Genomic DNA, 15353 nt, shown 5'->3' with positions numbered 1-15353 from the left:
ACAGTTTCTCAGAGGAAAAAATTATAAAAGAAAATGTGTGACAAATAATCAGCTATGAAGGAAAAAATCCTTTGACTGATAAACTGATTTTCAGATATTAAAAGATGACAAGAGGATATGAAAGTAGTGTGCTAAAATTAAATTTTAATAAAGCATTTGATATTCTATGTCACAAAATCTAGCTTGACATATTTACCCAAGCCAATCTGAATTATAAAAGATATAAATGTAGATTTAGAACTGGGTAAAGGAACAAATAAAGGATCATAATAAAGGAGAAATATCACATTGGAAGAGACAGTGAGTGAGAATGGCAATTGGTCTTACTGAGTAACTCCATCTGGAAGTTGTAGTACAGAGAGAATAAATGAAATTCTGAAACAGCACTGAACTGGAAGAGGTGGAAAGTGAATGGCTAGGGGAAGAAGATTCTTTGTTTGAATAACTGTAAATCTCAGGGGAAAAAAATAACTTCATGTACAGAGGAAGGAAGAAATCTAGGAAAAATAGTGCAGTGTATAAGCAATTTTGACAGCAAGATAGACATAATCCTACAAACTTCTGAAGCTGAATGAATGAATGAACAAGCATTCTTCGGCTTTTACCTGTGCAGGAGGTACCAAAGATGAGATGGGCCTTCTGGAGGCAGCTGGGCTGCAGTAAATCTTCCAGAAATTTATGGCAACTAAGGTTGCTGAAAAGAAAAATAAACATAGCCCATGTATAAGTTAAAATAATAGGCCTAAATGTATTTATCTTGGAGAAGGAGCAAGCAGAGATGAGGCCTGGTAACAGTCCACATAAAATTGACAGGTAAGGGCATGAACAGTGAAAAAGGGAACTGCTTAGGGAGTCTTAAGATAAAATTAATTTAGGTTGGGATTTAGGTTGAGTATCCCAAAGCTTTCTCACAGGGAGGCATACTAGTCTACAAAGGAGTCAAAGATATATTAAACTGAAGGCTTTAAATATGACTGAATGAACACTAAGACCAAGACTTCAGAAAATGCATCCTGTAAGTCAGGCCTCTGCATGTATGTTTAGCTGATAAAAAACATGTATACATTTTTGTGTCTGTTAAAGGCTGCTTTTTGACTTCAGTCCAACCCTGGAAACCTCACTGCGTTTTCTCACCTAAAGCTGCTTCTTCCCTCCCCTCTCCCCACATCGTTATCCATGAGAAAAGGACACTAGTATATCCAGGCCAGAAAATACTGTTACTGTCCTCTGGTCTCAACTCTCAAAAAGATGTAACTGGCACCTCAGAATGTGTGTCTGGACAAAGTGCTCCATACGAGATCTTCTTGACTCAAACCCATGCAACTGCAGCCTTCAGGAATTCTCCTGTTCCCTAGGTTGTTTTTAATGTTGGGGGTTTCATCATATTCATGGCAGATTTTTTTATGCTTATAAAAAAAACTTACCAGTTTATTCATCTGCATGTTTGACATATAATGTCAACTGAATGGTTTTGTGAATTTTAAGCAAGTTCATGAAAGTTTGACCTAAGTCTTTTATTGGATTGATGTTAGAAGAAGACTTTAAAAGCTTAGCAAAGGCTGGTGTTTGTTCTCTCCATTAAATGACTTTAGCACCCATTTACCAGATTATTTTATATCATTTAGTATCATTAGTGATGTTTGCTCTTTCTTAAACAACAAAGATCAGCCACTATCTTGTCACAAAAAGTTCATGCTTACAAAAGCTTCCAAGGTGACATTTTAGCATCTTCTATAAAAGTACTGAATATTGATTTTTAAAAGATTGACACTATTAATTTTGCTAAAAAATATTTTTATTTTTAAATTAATACATTTCAGATATGCCTTACTTAAAAATTTTTGTTTTCTGACTTATTATAGGCAAGTATAATCAATCACCTAAACCAGCACAGTTGCAAATGGCTGTGGTTTGCAACGAGATCTTGGAAATGTTTACATTTTCTAAAATAATATTTATTTTTAATATCCTGAGCAACACGTATTTCAAGTGGCAGAAATAAAGTGCCTGGAATATATATATAGTAGAAAGAGTTGAATTTCAGGCAAAGGTGGCTGGAACAGATGGATTAAAATAGTAAGGTAGAATTAAGTGCTGAGAGCTGCAGTAATGTGATGCTGTAGAGTTTTCCTTCTGTAGACAGGTCCTGTAAAATCTGCAAAGCCTGTGCTCTGGGCTGGACAACCTTCTGTTCAGGCCCATGCTCTCAAACCCTGGTCCTAACCCCAGGTAAAGGTGCTGTCTTGTCTGCTTGGCATACTGGTTTCCACCAGTGCGCATGCGCACGCAATGGAGCCACTGTCAGGATTAAGATGAAATCAAAAAGCAATCAAAATGACTGATGGATAAGTGGAGAAAGCATTAAATCATATTCAGCTTCATTTGTCTCACCAGTGACAAGGAAAACACATCCAAGAACCTAAAAAGGAAAAATTAATGAACAGTCATTTGCAACCTACAAAAGAGCAATGTTGCATTCTTTTATTTTCAGTCAACTGTCTCATTTTGGGGAGGAGTGAAAGAAGGATCCTTCAGCCATACTTCGTCTGCTGCTTATTTTATTCTCCTTCGTGCTGAGCTTGAACAGGCACAGCCTGACTGCTGGAGGGATTGTCTGTCCCAGTTGAGTAGCCTCTGCTTTTCTAATGCACCTCCTGGAGATCCTTTGTACTACTGACTGGACAAGCTCTAATCCACCTTGAGTATGGTTTGTATCCTGCAAGTGGCCTCTGTTATTTCAGCTATCTTTTCCTGAAACAAGAGCTCCGTGGCTTCTTGACGTTCACATTAAATGAAGGGCAGCTATTTTGCCACCACATTCAGCCTTTTGTGCAGCAGTATTATACAGCCACCATGCAGATGGCTTCCGGAATTCTGATAAAATGTATGCAGCCACAGTCAGAAACTTCCTTTTCATACCTAATACTAATAAAGACGGTACATATTCAAAACCTCTCCAATTCTAAGACTCCAGTTCTCCCCTGTACAGAGAAATCACTCTGAAAATACCTTATAGTGGGAATAGCATTTGCTTCACAGCTGAATAAATCCAGAAGTATTTGATAAGTGCTGGTATAGCGTAAGCCATGGAATATCCCAACACAGAGGATTCACGTTGCACAGCCTCCTGTCAGCAAAATGTACTCTACTAGAGGCATAATTATAAACAGAAGTGTAAGTATGCCTCTGTCCATGGGCAATGGAAAATAAAGATCTCCTCTCATAAAAAGCCATGTGTACTGCAAACTACACAAAGCTTTTTAAGTACTGAAGACATTAAATGTCACCACTATCATGGTGTACATGTTAGCCTGATAAAAAGCATACATTTGCCTGCAGCCCAGTGAAGTGGACAATGTTCTGAATTTTTCAGGTACCTCTGTGATGCTGACGAGGATCACAGCCAGTGTCTCCCACAGCAGTTCCCACTGAGCACGAAAATGAGGAAGAAGAGCTGAGCAGAGCGCACCTAGCACAGAACCCTGGGAGGCTGAGGGGTTTGTTTACCATTTCAAGAGGCCAAGTGCCCAATGGACCTGCGGTCTCTGAGCCACCTCTCAGTAATTCATTGTAAGTTTGGCTATCCTTCAACAACTCTGATACGAAGAATTTATCCCTAGAAACATCCACTTTCAATCTTAGACAGAAATTAAGAGTTGGTGCCTCAGTTTGTCCTCTTTAGGCAGTCTTACAGTTATGACCTCCTCTGAGTCTTGGGCTTCAATGAAGCAGTCTTTCACAGATGCATCTTTTGACCAAATGTCTGAATAGACAGTGTTTTCCATAGGAAAAGGACACTTGAGTCAAGTACAGTAATAAAAGGAGTAAAAATAATCAACTAACAGTGCCAAAAGAACCACCAGTAGAAAACAACACCTTAACCTTCCAGAAACAAATGTTCATTTTGATATGCTTGGTTTGCTGAAAACAATATATTGGAATAGTAAAATTCTAGCTAAATTGGCAAAAAATTCCACATCCATTTTTCCTGTGAGTAGAAGAAAAAGCAGCCCAGTGTCACCTATGTTGTAATAGAATTAATGCCTAGTTTAACGTACATCCATAATAAGAAGCAGATTTTCACATATTCTTTCCCAGTGTCTGTGGCTTTCATGTAGCTCCACTGTTTCACGTTTCCACAAAACTGATAAAACTACATGCTCTTTTCTTACTTACAGGAAATAAGTCTCGTCATTGTCAATCTCAGGTTTTGCCTGCGTGACCCTGCCTTAAAAAGATCAAGCTTCAGCTTGGGGATAAGACACCATACCTGTCTTTTCAAACCTTGTTTTATTGCTGATAAGACTGCTAGGATGCCACATGACAGCCAAAGGTTAATAATCCACTTCCTTACCTTTTGTGTCTCTATTGCGGACAAGTCTTCCTGATTGTCTTTTAAAACTAGAAGTGAGCAAGCATATACAAAAGAGGAATTCCTAAGGAAAAATGTGTTGTACATGGATTAATGTGGTGTGAAATCACATTATGCGCAGAAACTTTCACTCCCTGCTGGCCCTAAGAGATTTCGATTTACAGAGATTTTATAAGGAGAAAAAGTGTTATTTGCAAGCACCTTAGCACACAGGATTTGAGAAATTGGAAAATGGTAGCTTTTTGACTAATTGCCTTTCACATGAACAAAATCCAACCAGCATTTGAGTTATAGATACTTTTTACATTCCTACATCAGTTATGGACTTGAAGGACTCAGGTCTGAAATGCTGAGTTGTACTCCCTTAGGGCATGAACTGAAGCATGAGATTCATGTTGAAAGAGAACTAGATATTTTTTTCCTGTGTATCTGGAGGACAGCATAAAGCACTTGTTGACTCAGAGGCAAGCTTTGAGTTTTGCACACATTCATCTAATTGCTTTCATCTCATATCACATGAGAAATAAATTGAAACAAGTTTGTCTTAAAATATCTTCTACTTGTTGTTTACACCTAAATATTTTTAAAATTCCCATTTAACATTTTGTTACTATGGTCCATTACTCTGGATTCATAAACTCCACAATGATCAAATAACTGGAGAGAGAGCTCAGGCACCCATCTTCTGCAGCAATAAATTAATGTAGTTCCTTAAGATGTGCTTTCGGAAGCGACATGAAGACCTTCAGCCTGCAATAAGGGAGGAAATACTTTTCTCATCCTGCAGATGTCTGAGGTTTCATAAAAGCTTTTTACTCTCCATGGGAAAAACCTAAGAAACTTGCAATAGCACTAGGGAAAAAAACAAAAAGCTGCTAATACCAGTATTCTCAGCATTTGCCTTTGCATATATGGTGGCTTCAGACACAGGCTCTGAATCATGATGGTTTGGTGCAGGGCTTGCTCTGGGGCAACCTCACAGGCTGCCCTGTGGAGGAAAACTCTGACCTCATCTTCAGCACTCTTTGTCAGAGCTTACATAGTTCTCAGAAATTCTGCTGGTATTTGCACATCCACATCTCAGAGGAAAAAGGACTTCATTAAAAATTCAGTTGTACTCCCACTCCCTCTTTGGAAAGTAATCAATATCAAGTGCTATAATCACAGCGCTAATCAGAGCACCAGTCTAGGGACTGGGTAGAACGGTCAGCAAGACAGTTCAGATACAGCCCAGACCTCTATGGGGCTCAGTGCATGCATGAGAAAGAGGGAGTGCATGAGTTTGTGTACATCTTTGGGCCCTTCAAAGTGAAAATAAAGCCCAGCTGCCTATTCTGGCTTATATCCACAGCTGCCAGCATTTAAGAAATGTTTTGCAGAGTATTTTTTCAGTTTTACCACACTGAAATAAGATGAGAAATTTTTCGATCTGGATGACTTATTTCATTAAAAAGGACAGCTAACAAGCAGACAAATAAAGTGCATATGTGTGTATATGTGCTGAGCCTGTATAAGCGTGTGCGCAAGACAAACAAAATGAGTACTTGGCCACTTTATGTTTCAATTAGCAGGTGGAGCAGCCAGATCCTCACAGCTGGGCAGCAGGTAGTCATCTGCACTCAAAGCAACTGCATAGAGAAACTGCCTTTTTTTTGTTTGTTTTCTTTTACTTTTTGCCTTGTAAGAACTACTGTAGGGACAAAAACTTCTGTAAATGTAAGATATGATTTTTTCTAGGTAGCTGAAGTTTTGTGTAGGAGATATTGCTCTCAAAGAAGAATTTGAGTTCTGTAATTGTTTCAACATACCTTTACGTGTACTTTCTCCATTAGGCAGATGATAAAAGAAGTTACTATAGTGTCCCAGGCTCACCAATCGTATGTAAAATGTGATCATAACATTAAGCTCATCTTACGTTCAACATGTTCATCCATTTAAGATATTTTCTCAGCCCTTTAAGGCAGGTTAAATGACATCAGCATACTTTTTCAGATGTCACTTAGGAATAATAGAAACTAAATAAGATCAGGCAAAGAGACTGTTCTTCCTACCTTCCCTCTTGTTGCTGAAATTCTATCCCATGTTCCTTAATCTTCATAATCTTTTCTTTTCCAGCTTATATTAACATACTCACAACTTTAAAAATAGTGTAATATGATGATAACATTCCTAGAAAAGTTTTCATGCTTTACGAACTTCTGGTTTCCTATAGTATAGATTGTTGTTTTAAACTTTGATTTTTAAACTAGGATAAGAGTACAGTACACAAAATCTGAATATATCCTCTTGAAACAAAGCTATTAAAAACTAAGTGGAGTTGTTCATACAATTACATTTGCATAAAAGCAATTAACATGTTTTCAGTGTTTGAAGTAAAAACAGCAGCTAAAGGTTTTAGCTAATTACCAATCTTTCATACAAACAGTCTGAATTACTTTTAACTTCAAAACTTGGAGAAACTCTCTTGAGAGTAGGCTTTTTGAAATGCAGATGATTCAATTCTGATTCTAGCTGAAAACCAGAATTTCCTGTTGCTCATACAAGGGAGCCTTCCAAAGGCATTTCAAGCTCAAAGCAGAGCAGAAAAGATGTGATCTGAAAGTTAAGATAATGTTTGACCTATGTGGTTAAGAGTCTAGTTTGAGCAAAGCCATTTTGCATAGCTTTGGATGCAGACGATGACTGCTGCTTTGAGCAGAGCTGACGCTAATATGACTCAGTCTGCCTCCCGGAAGGGTGCTGGATCTTGAGCTCTCAGTATGTTTATGAACTAGGAGAAGGAATTTTTATTGTTGCAGATTCACTCTCTTTCTGGTGCGATTTTCTTTTCTGTCAAACTGTGTATTCTGTTGTTTTGATATGAAAATAAATCATGTCATTTCCCGATGCAATCAGGGACATGCATCCTTGCTTGCAGAAGGAATGACACTGCAGTTGAGGGAATTGTCTCTCCTGATCCAGGGGTTTGACTTCAGCAAAGAAAGCTGCAAATTGAAAAATTTGTACCGATTATGTCCAAGGCCATCCGAAAATTGTTGCAGAATATTCACTAGTATCTGAAGGATCAAATATTATCCACACCACAACTCCCTGACTTTCATACTACAGTCAGGAGAGCAAATGGAGGATGTAATAGATCTTACCTGACCAGGAAGCCTGACCTGGTACAAGTGGACTCTGTTTAGTGTTAACCTGGGCTGATTGACCTTACAGATCCTAATTCAGGATTAACCGAAAGCAAAAAAATTTTTTTCCAGTTGACCTAATGAAGTCTTTTAAGTTTCAACCAAAAGTAATATATTTTTTGCATTTTTTTAATGCAAAGCCAAATGTTCTGCAGACAGATAACAATTTCACTGACTCAGTAAATACAACTGAGTATTTTCCAATGAGCTCTAGTCCATATATTTGTGTGTACATGAAATACGTAACTTTTTCAAGATGGGATTTTTTTTCTTTCCATTTTCAACAGCCAAATCATTATATTTTTTTTAGCACTTGCCATCTGCTCTTAATTAACAAAAGCAAACAGTGATTGATAGATGGATACTGTGTCTGGTACCAGTCACAAGCTGTCAGCTTACAGGTGTGGTGAAAACTAAGAATCGAGAAAACAGATTCCCCAACTGGGAGAAAGTTCTTTATAACCTAGTTTATGTGACTTTAGACCTCCACTGGACCTGTAGGTTTCTTTTCATTTTTGAAGCTGAAAACAGGATTCTACTTCTCACTTTACATAAGTAAACAATCTACTTAGAAAGGCAGGAAAAAAAAAAAAAGAAAAATTAACCCCCTAAACTGAGATTAACAGTATTATAGAATGCTGACAGAGAGCTATGGAAAAGAGTATGGATGAAACACAGAACAATGATCTACAATGGAATGAATCAAGGAATTTTACTGAAAAAGTAGCCAGAATAGCAAAGCACCATAAGTTTGAGCATTTTCTCAAGGATGTGAAAAGCTGTTAACTGGTAGGTACCTGTCAGTACAGAAGAATGCATGTAGTCTTAAAAATTGTGCTACGGTAATACAAAGAAAAATGAAACCTAATTGGCTAACTAGCATAGAAATTCAAAAAACTATTACAATATTCTGCATTTTATGCAGAAGAGAGGGAAGTACCATAGCACTATAATCACAGTGCATATCATAGAACTGTATCTATAAAAAAAGCTTATATTCGCTATGCACTTTCTAGGGGAACAGTAGAGAAAAAAAAGCATCAATGCCCTTCAGCCACAAAGTGGCTGTGGGTTTTGAACTGGACTCTTGTCTTCATGTCACTTGTCACCCATCTAATCAATTATTCTCCACAGAGAGGTGCAACTCTTCAATTTGTTTCTGCACTGCTAATAAAATATTTACTACAAAGGCACTGAATTACAGCATTTTCAAGAAAAAGATAAGGAATTTAGAGGCAATCCTCTCTGTAAATACCATCAGGTAAGCTTTCCTTTATAGATGGACAAAAAATTAAGCTTTTCATTATAAGCTTCAAGGCTGTGAAACATGTTTTTGCTTTGCATTTGTATGAAAACAAAATCTTGCAGATACTTTTGCAGTGACTTAGTATGTAAATAGGTATTTAAAAACTTATCTTTCCAGAAAAAAAGTTAGACATAAAGAACTACCCCTGTTGAAACTTCTTTAATTCTTCCATGTGTTTTGGATTCAATAACATAGCATTTTTTAATGAAAGAAAGTTTTCCTAAAGATTTTCTAACTCATCCTTTCCAAGACTTTCACATCAGCAATTAAGCTAAAATAAAGAGGCACAGCTTCATCTCCATACTGTAGTTTCATTTTTTTGTTCGCTGGAACCAGCCATAGTATTTTACTGTAAAACATTTCTGCTTTGCTGAATGCTCTTTGTCATGGCATGCCGGCAGAGGGTAAAGGGCTATTTTAAGGGCAAGATAAGAAATCTTATTATGTAAATTACATAAAAATGTACCTTTGAGAAATTTGACTACCTCCATGATTTTCCTCTGTAAGGAATAAATTCTGACCTGTTCCATCAATATAACTTTAGTATAAATGCAACCTAAATAAATTCAAGGAAATACATGTAACCCAGATGTTCTATTAAAAAGTGTTTTGTAATGACAATAAAAAATAATTACATTTCATCTTTTACATATTTATATTTAAAAATCTACATCCTTAATCCATAGTTTGTCAATGAACTATTTTGATTGGCTTTAGGTGTTAAAATCTCAAAAGCATTTCTAAATTTTTTAAAAAATATTGCCCTCTCAGGAGAATTCTGAAAATCTTCCAAATGACATCACCTTCAAGATTTTCAAAAATTCCGTGAATCCTGCCCCAGCTCTGCAGAACTTCAGTGTATATGTCTAACTTCAGAGAGCAAGGGACAAAGTGGGTGTAAAAATCCATTTCTTTTTCCAGCTAGCACTCTCTCTCTACCATTTTTTGTCTCCTGATATCTTTAGACCACCATGATTATGTCAAAATGATTCCTGCTGTACGCTAAGCAAGTGAAAAACAGCCCTGAAGTCAGTGGGACTAGATATGTCAGTAAAATTCACCATGTGCCATGTGTAAAATATCAGTGTCCCAGGGAGTAATGTAAAAAGCTGAAGCAAAAATTTCTGAACATATGCAATAGCTGTAGGTGGTGAAATAAAGTGCTCCTGAATTATGCAAACATGTCTTGAGAAACCTGGGGAGTAGTGGCAATAATTCAAGGCATCTGTTACAGCTGTTCACCTCTGACTAATGCCACTTTTTTGTAGCCTTCCTCAAGATCTGGATCCATTTTCTGCTGGCAGGCCAACCCCTTTTCCTTGCCATCAGCACAAATATCCTCACCACTGTGCTGGGGATGGCAGTTCCTTCTGTGGCAAGTGTGCCCTCCATTTAGTATGGGGGACCAATTGCAAAAACGCAAGGGAATAGCATCACACTTATGGCAGGAGTTTGATGAAGCCTGGACAGTTCTGACTCATCGATGATATACACTATTCACAGTGACCTCTGCCTAGCATGACTTTTGAGTACCCTGTACTTTTTGCATCACAATAGTTCTTGCAGGATGGAGGCCTGTGAGGATTTAGGACTAAATTGACTGCTGAAACTGCAAGGGAGGTAGTTTTAGCCAGCTACAACTGGCTTTCTTTTTTCACCTCTGTCAAAGGCATCAGGCACTGATACAACAGGATTCCTGCATTTTCAAGAAATCAGGTACACTGTGACAATTCCCATTATAAATCTCAGAGATGTTTCCCTTCCGATATCCAACACCACAAGGAAGCAGGGATGAACACGTGCTCTGACTAATCCAATTCTTTTGTTTCTCACACTTCTCTATTACATAGCAGTAGCAGTAAGAGCAGCAAAACCGCTGTTATATACATGTTCTAACTATAAAGACCTTGGTATAACGAAATCAAATCATGATGATAAAATGACAAAGTAAACAGGTAGGTTAAAATAATCTGTTCTTTAGTAAGTTTGAGTTTATTAAAAAATTTATTATATTCACTACAGTGCAGAAAAGTCTTTTCTGTGGACATTCATCTTGATGTATTTCAACAACAGCATATTCCCTAAATTTGCCAGTTACAAGGAAGAGCTATGCAGTTTCATTTAAATCCCAAGACACTTTAATACAATTCATATGATGCCTGTGAAGCATCATTACAACTTGCCAGTTCAGAGCAAATCCCTCTCTTTGAACACCTTGTTGTGATGAGAGCTGCCTGCCAAGAAGGCTCTCAACAGATGGATTGAAGCTCTGAAGAATGTCTTTCTTGACTTAGAGATGTCTTTGACACCACTTTCACAGTAAGACTTGTAAATCCTTCTGTAATTTTGGGGAGGGATAAGAGATGTGTCTGCAAATGCACCTGATCAAAATACAAGCCATTCCAGAGGTATTTCCTAATCTGCCCTCCACATTTCTCAAAAGATAAAGAAAGTGCATGTCACTAATGCCTACTTTCTGCCTTAAAGGGTCAGCCACATTGCCCTGAAGCATGAAACATAGAAAAGAAGTATCTGTATAAATGAGAGGATATATCGGGCGTTGCACAGATACATGTGAAAGCAAATTAACAGCTAAGCATTTGTAATGACTGATTTTGTTTATCTACGATATAGCAGCAAATCTTAGTCCCTTCCTGCCCTGTGGGCTCACAGTTTTTTTAAAAATGTATTTTAACTGTAGGGTAAAGACTTCATAGGACTGTGGTACAAATTTTATCAATAGAAATTTTTTTGAAACCTTTGAGCACTTTAGCCAAATCTCTGTGCAGAAGATAAGATTGCAGGAGTACAACAATAATTGCTCATGTAACAGAAGTTTTTTCCTGAACTCTTAAGTGACCCGAGACTGGTTCTGGACAAACCTTAAATGGCTTATCTAAACAATAAGATCCCCCTTGGGCCTGCAATTGAGCTGGCAATCTTGAAAATCATCCATCTCACAATATTTCTAGTACTTCCTGCTCCATGACTGATACACTGCAACAAGGGCCTTCTTTGCAGCACAAGTTATTTATTTCTACATCATTCTACCTGCAAATGAAAGGGCAATACATAGAAAACTGGAAAAAAAAAAACCCAAAAACTTTTGCAAGGATGTTATATTTGAAGAAATTAGTTTTAAATTGTTGTTTTTCACTAGCAAAGCTGATGGGAAAATATAACAAAATGTGCTTTCCTTAAAATACATTGTTTTGTCAAAGCTGAAATATCTTGTTAATTTGCATCGCTTTTGATAGTATTTGATAGAAATGTTTCTGAAGTCCAGAGTACATTGTTTTTTCTAACCAGAATTAAAAAGATAATAAAAACTATTTTTTTTAATGAAAAAGCACATATTCTGACTAAATTCATATCTTTTTCACAAACAATTGGAAGCGTTTTGTAATTCAGGTGTTGAAACATAGACAAAATCAAGAATATAAACACCGCTGGAGACAGAGAACTTTTGTCTTCTAATCCATTCAGTTCATGAAGCCTCATTAATATTTTGCATTTTGCTAAGAATGAATTTAAAAAAATGTCAGAAATCTGGTAATGGTGTAGATCTGAACAGAATAAACCTTTGTGCAAGCCAACTAGAAATGCTGGGTTTCCACTCTGAAAGGAGTTGAAATAATTAAGTAAATCTCCACCTAACATGCCTTGTGGTAACCATTCCTAATACCGTAACAGAGAGGGATGTAAAAGGTGAAATGATACAGTGAGCAGGGTTTTAGCTCGTTGCTTTTTGGCAATTATAACTACGCTTCATTCTCTTAAGAGTAATCAAAATTTAAAAAATGAATAAACTGGCGCGTTAGAATTAATTCCTTTTGTTCCCTTCAATACGCTTAAGAAACTAAAATTTCATTGTACTGCCATCATTCTAAAAATAGAGTAGTTCTGTAGCACCTACATGTGGCTGAGGAAGATGTCACCACAATAAATATTACAGAGATGAACAGAGAAAAAAGTTTGATTCCACAGACTGGGCATATGTTATGCAAATTTTACCTCATTCAATTCTGGTTTTAATGTGCCAAAATATTAAAGGCATCAGAAAAGAGTTAGTTAAATATTTCCTTAAATGACTTCTCCTTTGTTCAAGTGGTAGATACTAAGAAATTAATGAGAAAATTTTCAGTAGCATAAGGCAACTGAGTGATTGTGTCCTACAACCACAATGAAAGTGTGTAATTTTTGATAATGTAAAAGTAAATCAGATTCTGGTGTCTGAGGACAAAATTACAGTTTATAAGGGAAAAGCTTGAGTAGGACATTATATTTGATCATCTTGAGACTAATTTTATGAAATTTGCTGATATATAAGAAATTCATTAGAATGCCGAAAAATATTTTTTCTTGGTATTTCGAAGTAGAATTTTGCTTTTGTTGCTTGTCTATTCTTGTAAAAATAAAATATTTTGATACTTAGAACCACTAAAGCTGTATAAAATACTTCGGGCCACAAATCTGTAAAGACTTGGGTCAAGATGTAATTTAGCACCCAGGAAGTTGTCCTGTTTATTCAGTACGACTATGCAAAAATGCATAAACTTAGTTATGTGTTTAAACCTTTCCAAACTGGTGTCTGAGAGAGAGCATTTTACACCAAAAGGAATCTTCCTGTACAAAACCATATAATCATCAACTTAATGAAAACATTACATGTCTGGCACAAATGCAACAAAAAATTGCCAAGAGAATTTATTTTCTTGTCTTCCAGAATGTAAAGCCCATATGGATAAGGCAGATTTCTGACAGCCTCAAAAATGAACTCGATTCACTTGGGTTCTGTCAAGTACCAAAAATTATATTCCAGTGTCTCTTGTGCAGGATATTCACAAGTGAAATGCAAACAGTGTCTCAAAGGTTCATGCAGACAAAGCATTCATGTTTGGAAGGCTCATCTGGATGCTGGCGACCCAAAAATGTGCTTAAAACTCTGACGAGAGCAAGATGGTTTTTCTTTTGAGTTTTCTAATGCTTGCTCACTTTTCAGATAACCTCACAATATTCAATCTTCTTACCAATAGTAAGGCATATAGATAAGGCTGTATATTCAGGGAGAAAAAGAATGAAAAAACACCTGTGTAATTGATTTTTAAGATTGTGCTACTTGTTCCTGAAAAATAAAAGCAATTCCAATTTTAAGCAAAAATTCAAATCTATAAGCAGATTCACTCATTCCTAACTCAGATGAAAAATAATGGTATTTCTTCCACAAGTGTTAAAAACGCAGACAGAATAACAACAAAATAGCAATACTAAATGATCTTTATAACAGAAATGATCTGGAATCAAAATATGTCTCTAAGCACTATTTTTGTCTTGACAAATCTTGCTTATAACTGATATTCTTAGTTAAGATTGGCAATTCTTGGTCTTAACTATAACAATCTTATATTTATCATTCATTTGAATAAAGTGACTTTTGCTTTCTATTAGGAGTCATATATTATTTAGAAACTAAAAAAAGTTATTACTGTTTTCCAATATTAACGTGTTCTTCAATGGCTATATTTATGGATCAGTTAAAAATATTAAATAAAATGCTCATCAAAATAAAATATTTCCAAGTTTTGAACACTATTTCAAAGGCAGCTTGGTCTACATATACTTCTTGTTGTGGGGAGGGATGCAGTCAAAACCTAGGTAATGTTAAATGTGTCAGCAATGTAACTGTTGTATCGTATTTATACTTAAACATAAAATCTATTAAATTCAATGCTTGAACTATGTCAAAAAGCTATATGCTGCAAATAATCAGGAAAATATTTCAATTCGTAAGGTCGAATTTCTACTTCAATAACACTTTTTCACTTTCCATCTTATTTTCCATTCTGCATACTAATCCGGTTTACTGAAAAATAATTGCATGACACACAAGGGGACAATGCAAATCAATAGTGTATTACTAAATTAATTTGTCTTACATCAGGATTTATCTCACCAGCTCTAAAAGACAAAATCTAAAAACCATTGAGATTTCAGACCACTTAATAGTTTGTAGAAACAATGCACAACATACAAAAGAAATGAGACGAGATCAAGCTGCTACCATGTTACTTCTAAAGTGACATTTTCAAGAACTCGGCATCTATACAGGTATGCTATTGTCCCAGCAGAAATACAGTATGTTTCTAATGTAGGAACATAGAGCCCCTAAAGGGGGTAAATTCCTCAGAAGCACAGTGTAAAGAAATAAAGATAGGTATAATTAGCTGGATCTGCCTTAAGAACTAAAGTACTATTTCATATCACAAAGTTGTAGCATCATCAGACAATACATATGGTGGTTGTCTTTCAAGGAGCCCTTGTATATCAAAGTCAGAGAGTGCTGTGAAGCTGATGACAGTGCGTTTTTATCCCAAAGGACAAGAATGAGCAAGATATGCAGAAAAAGCAAAGAATATTCCACTTGTCAAAACCCAGTGTTTTCTCTGTGGATGTGTTTGATTCAAAGCACTAAAATTTGAAAATCCTAAAT

This window comes from Falco peregrinus, chromosome 3 (assembly GCF_023634155.1).
Source record: "Falco peregrinus isolate bFalPer1 chromosome 3, bFalPer1.pri, whole genome shotgun sequence".
NCBI classification, from domain to species: Eukaryota; Metazoa; Chordata; class Aves; order Falconiformes; family Falconidae; genus Falco; species Falco peregrinus.
The sequence above is the reverse complement of the archived record's forward strand: the minus strand, read 5'-3'. Positions refer to the sequence as shown.